The 6505-nt window shown below is 32.7% G+C and overlaps 1 pseudogene; it reads left to right on the forward strand.

The window, feature by feature from the left end:
• The first annotated feature begins 2022 nt into the window (after positions 1 to 2022).
• Positions 2023 to 3399, forward strand: LOC113375905 (annotated as a pseudogene).
• Positions 3400 to 6505: the final 3106 nt, after the last annotated feature.

The following is a 6505-nucleotide window of genomic DNA, read 5'->3' on the forward strand; positions in this document are numbered from 1 at the left end:
TGTCAAGTTTATCCATATTTTCAAGAACCAGGACGTAAGTTATCGTCCCCCCAGTGTCCTCTATAATTTTCGGAGACCGTGAGAGGGTTCGCCAGTAAGCTTTGCGCTTAAAGCCCCGTGAGTTTGGTCCGTGTTTGTACTAGCGTTTCGGTTTTTTCTTTTTTGCCTTCTTTCTCTCGATCCGGCCCTAAACAAACAATATTCTCGAATGCTCTCGTGTGCATTAAACGAAACCCGGAGCCGCCGAGAGTCCGACGGAAGAGCCCCCCACGTGGCGGACGGACATGTGTGCCGCGCCGTCTCGCACTTAGGACGCAGGATGGAGCCCCCATGCTGCATGCAAATTAGATCGCAACGCCGCACCCTCCCCCCAGCACATTCGATTCGTTTGTCTCTTTACGGATTTCTGCATGATTTTTCACGGCGCCAAATTTTAAGAGGACTGCGAAATCATTTTATTTCTGCATAAAATTTATAAATAATACGTTTGTTACATGTATAGGAGAGACTGGGTACGGTTGTGCCACTTTTTTTTTGATCAGCCATAATTTTGTTAATTTGCTATTTAGCTGGCAGAAATGTAAATTAAATGGTAATTTGAACATTTGCCTACATGGAAATACTAATCTTAACTACTATTAATTAGTCATAAAAATCAAATCATATAGAAAATGGGCCAGTGGCACAACCGTCCACATCCGAGGGACGGTTGTGATAGCGATTGGGATCAGTAGTGACAGGCATAAAATTAGGTTAAAAACAACAAGTATCAACACCAAAGTCGTTTATAACGACTTTTATTGTCATTAATAACAATGATGTGTAATAATATGAAACACAATACAACACAAACATTTAAACAGTGCGTATGATTAACATAACAATATATAACAACATATTTTTTTAAATGGAGTTAACAAGAATTCTTTGTGAAATGTTTTTATATTCAATTTTTTTCCCTTTCTTCTTCGTAATTTGTTATAGTTAAGATAGATTTTTTTCTGTTTAATCTTCACCCGAAAAGGACAAGAAATACATGCCACACCTTACCCCAAACCGTACCCAACGCACATTTTTGAAAACAAATCATCATTATGACTGACATTATCTAAGCAAAAATTGATTTCTGGTAAATAACTATTAATGTCCGACTTACAGCAAAATAACTGTATTTAACTAACAGTTATGATTAAAAGAATTTGAACATGAAAACTTACTATTGACTAAACAACGTGAGTGCTTATCAAGTTTCATCGTATGGTTTTAAAAGTGTTTAAATCTGTTCAGACGTTGTTGAAAAAAAACGTCGACGAAAAGTACGTACGACATATGTCAGAAAATAAAAGATACATAAAGATTCTTTTGTAAAGCTTAATATCATTAAATTTATTAGTTATATTAAATTATCATTTACATTATTTATTTCATGGCAGACAGTGGTGTTGTCGAGCCGGAACGCGCCGGAACGTCGTTTCGGCAAATCATTTTTGGGCCGAAACGCATTCCGGCAAAAAATTTTTTTTTAAATCGCTACATACAGAAAATTATTTAATAAGTGAATTTTATAAATTATAATTCAACTAATTTTTATTAAATGTTCCTATTATTGTAATAAACATACATATATGTGCACAAAATAGGTTTGGTGATGATTTTTGTTTCTTTCTTTTTCGAACGTAACCGGAACAAACATAAAAACCGGTTTTTGAACCGGATTATGAACTGGTTTTTAAATTTTAGCGTTCCGGCAAAAAAAATATTAGCACAACACCACTGATGACAGACTGTTTAAAATAAACTAGGTATTGACGAATTGCAGCATTATCGATGCTTATATAAAATATAAATTTTAATGTTGGATTTATCAAAGTATGCACTCATTAAACAAAAACAAAAATATCTAGTCACTAAACTCAAGTTTGTAATCAAATTTCATGTATCATTTATAACAAAATTTTTCTTTGAGTGGTGAGACCCGCAGCGACCGTTTCCAAAAAAAAACTGCCTTCATATTCACACAATATGCCGCGTTCACGCAAAAGATCGCGATCCCGCAGTCGTCGGCAGAACAAACATACGAATTATCAAAAGGAGCTTTATTCTATGAGAGTGAAGTTTCTTCCTTCTAAAAGGAGAAGACATCTTAGAAGTGAGACCAGGAATGGAGACAGATATACACGTAGGAGATACGAGAGTGGAGATCATCACCGCAGTTACAGACACAGTTCAGAAAAAAGTAGCTGTCGAAGACACCACAGGCATAGAGATGATTCCAGTTGCCGTCGAACAAGTAAGCGTGGAAAGCATCAGGAAGGTCCGAAGGAGCGCCATCTCATGTACAACCCAGGTGATATAATTAGAGATAGATATGAAATTGTAAGTACGTTAGGTGAAGGAGTATTTGGAAAAGTTGCGAAAGCAATTGATCTGCATAATAAAACAGCAGTTGCTTTGAAGATTATTAAAAACCGAGAGAAGTACAAAGATGCAAGAATGATGGAAGTCAAAGTGTTAAAACATATTTCCCTCTTAGATCCAGATGGTTTATTCTTATGCGTGCGAATGGAAAACATGTTAAACTATTATGGTCACATGTGCATTGTTTTCGAAATGCTGGGAAAAAGCATTTATGACTTTTTAAAGGAAAATGATTATCAACCGTACCCCCTTGACCAGATTCGGCATATGGCTCATCAGCTTTGTGTTGCTGTGCGATTTCTTCATCAAATTAAATTGGCCCACACCGACATAAAACCGGAAAATATCCTATTTGTCAGTTCCGAATACGACATTGTTGCTGATGAAAAATATAGTTCAAAATCTTACAGGCGAGTGAGAAACAGTGAGATAAGGTTGATAGATTTTGGTAATGCCATATTTGACTGGGAATATCATTCAACAGTTGTGTCAACGCCACTTTATCGTGCACCCGAAGTGATGTTAGAATTAGGTTGGTCTCAACCTTGTGATGTGTGGTCTATAGGATGTGTTCTTTTTGAGTTGTACCACGGCCGTGCCCTATTTCAAACCAATAAAAATCGTGTGCACTTTGCTATGATGGAGCAAATACTGGGAGAACTGCCGACAATCATGACCAAAAAATCAAAGACCGGTTATTTTTACAAAGGAGAGTTGGAATGGGATGATTGGAGTTTTGCAGGGCAATATATTAGAAAAAATTTTAAACCGCTACATAAGTATGTGTGTTCTGACAATGAAGATGAGCATGACCTATTCAAATTATTAGACCTTTTTCTGGAGTATGATCCATCCAAGCGAATCACTCTGGATGAGTCCCTGAATCATGAATTCTTTCGCAAGCTTCCTCAACACTTGAGGGTTGATAACGCATCGCTCGAGCTTTCACAAGACGAATTGTATCATTGTCTTTCGACATAGAACTCAAGCTTTTGTCCAGATTTATTGGAAGTCTAGTTGCGATGGTTAGAAGGTGCTCAAAATTATTTGCAAGCATAGTAGTGCAGTAAACGGAGCGTTTTAGGTCTGAATTTTTTTACTGTGCTCCGAATTGAATGAAATTTTGGAATTAGGTTCATCTTACCTTCAAATTCAAAAGTGAAAACAATTCGGGTTGCGCCATCACCACCCGGGGGGGTGACACCCCTTCTAAATTGTGTAATTACATTTTTTTAAAATAACGTCGGAAATCGATAGAAGAACTAATTATAAGAAAAAAATGTCTTATATAGTTTTTCAAAAAAACTAATACTTTTCAAGTACTGGCCACTGAAAATTCATATATTTTTGGCGTTTTTCTTCGTTTTTTTGCAAATATCTCCTAAAATATACATTTTAACGAAAATCATGTAATGAACAAAATAATGTCAATAAAAATCTTAATAAATCGGTATTACATAAAGTGTTCTAGGAAAAATATTAAGCAAGATTTGAAAGAGCAAAGTCGTTTTTTATTTCGTTCAAGATTTAATTGTTGTATTTAAAGCCATCCAGTGTCGAGGTTTTACATTTTATGCATTTCGGTGAAATTGGGTTTTATAGTACTCAACATAAGCTTTAAAATGAATGCTGTTACAAGTTTTTTGCGTGTAAAATGAGTGAGCTATCATGCAAATAAGAAACATATACGAGGTTTTTTTCTTTTAAATCATATGGTTTAATGAGCGCCATTTCCACCAGATTCAAAGTAATTCACATTCCATATATAATTGACTTCATTATAGACATCTTGATGGATTCTAGCAGATTCACTACTTTAGTACAAACTATTTTCAGAAAACTCACGATTTTATAAAAACTTTATTTTTCAATTTGCGCGGCCGCGTCTTTAAACATTCATAACTCTATCAATTTTTGTGTGAAAGAAAAATAATAAAAAAACAATAATAAGCCAGAAAGATTCCCTTGATTTTTATCTATATGCTTTTATGCGTATCTTTAATTCTTTTTGAGATATAATGAAAATAAGTTCGATTTTTAAAAAAATTGGAAAAAAAAGTTTTTATAAAATTGTGAGTTTTTTGAAAATAGTTTGTACTAAAGTAGCGAATCTGCTAGAATCCATCAAGATGTCTATAATGAAGTCAATTCTAGATGGAATGTGAATTCCTTTAATTCTGGTGAAAATGGCGCTCATTAAACCATATGATTTAAAAGAAAAAAACTTCGTATATGCTTCTTATTTACATGATAGCTCACTCATTTTACACGCAAAAAACTTGTAACAGCACTCATTTTAAAGCTTATGTTTAGTACTATAAAACCCAATTTCACCGAAATGCATAAAATGTAAAACCTCGACACTAGATGGCTTTAAATACAACAATTAAATCTTGAACGAATTGAAAAACGACTTTGCTCTTTCAAATCTTGCTTAATATTATTCCTAGAACACTTTATGTAATACCGATTTATTAAGATTTTTATTGACATTATTTTGTTCATTACATGATTTTCGTTAAAATGTATATTTTAGGAGATATTTGCAAAAAAACGAAGAAAAACGCCAAAAATATATGAATTTTCAGTGGCCAGTAACTTGAAAAGTATTAGTTTTTTTGAAAAACTATATAAGACATTTTTTTCTTATAATTAGTTCTTCTATCGATTTCCGACGTTATTTTAAAAAAATGTAATTACACAATTTAGAAGGGGTGTCACCCCCCCGGGTGGTGATGGCGCAACCCGAATTGTTTTCACTTTTGAATTTGAGGGTAAGATGAACCTAATTCCAAAATTTCATTCAATTCGGAGCACAGTAAAAAAATTCAGAGGTTATACCCTTTTTTCCTCTCCGTTTACTGCACTATAGTAACATAATTATTTTGAATGATTACAGATTAGTACATTTCTGAATGAATGCATAATGATAAATTAAATTAAATTTTATAAATTTTTGTATAAATACACATTTATATTGTCTAAGCTTTAACACTAAAAATCAAGGAGTGAACATCTGAGATATTATTGATTGTATTATAAAATTGTAACAACTTTTTTAGTCACGTAATGTATATTTAAATTGGTAAAATTATTTTATGAAACAAAATAAATTGTGTAATAAAAGTGCATTTAAAGAAACATTTTAGGGTAATAAAAGTAAAGTTTGATATTTAAAATGTAACTGTTACCAAGGTGTGTTTTCGAGTAACTTATTTGAAGATGCATATAAATTAATTTTTAACTTTGCGTAGGGTAAGTTTGTAATTGTCAAAAAATCTAAAATGAAACTTTTTGCATATCTTTACGTTTCAGAGGTTTCTGAACATTTTGGTATACCTTAGAAAAAATGGGTGTGTATATAGATACAATTTTTTATCTAGGTTTTCGGGATCAGGGATCAACCTATTAGAAATATTCGAAAAGCAATCGATTCTTATTGATAGATAGACGTGCTGATTAGTTTTTGGCAAAAACGTACTTAAGTTATTGTTAATGCACCTGCTAATATAACAAGTAGTGTAGGGCGGGGCATTAAGGTCCAATTTGACTTTAAATAATCATAGTGTCTAAACTAATTATTAATACTTACAGAAATGTGTTTTTTACTTTACTAAAATTTGACATTTGTCCTTTTTTACCTCATAGGCGGGGTAAAATGGGACAGCCAGGGAGCAAACGGATAAATGTTTTTCTTAATTTCAAAGGAATTTTACGAAATAGTAGCAACAATATTTTGTGTGATAAGTTCATTGCAAATAAAACATGAATAATAAAATTAACAGTGCATATAATGTTTAATACTCTATTATATTTTATTATAGTAATATATAATAATCTATTTTAAAATATTCAACGCAATTATTATTAATTTTATTCATCAGTTTTTAATTACTTATTATTTTCATCCCGCGAATATTTAACTACAGTACGGGAAGTTCCAGCAATTTGCCTTACTGCATAATGCCGTGCACCACTAGTTATTGTTTCAGCATTATTTCTTTTGTATTATTAACTGTGAATTCTAAATACAAGCAGAATCGTTATTATGATAATGATGAAAAATGCGATTCGAGCCTTAAAGTTA

This window comes from Ctenocephalides felis, unplaced genomic scaffold (genome assembly GCF_003426905.1).
Source record: "Ctenocephalides felis isolate EL2017-DRISC unplaced genomic scaffold, ASM342690v1 CF-g0.4_SCAFFOLD_01886, whole genome shotgun sequence".
Lineage (NCBI taxonomy): Eukaryota > Metazoa > Arthropoda > Insecta > Siphonaptera > Pulicidae > Ctenocephalides > Ctenocephalides felis.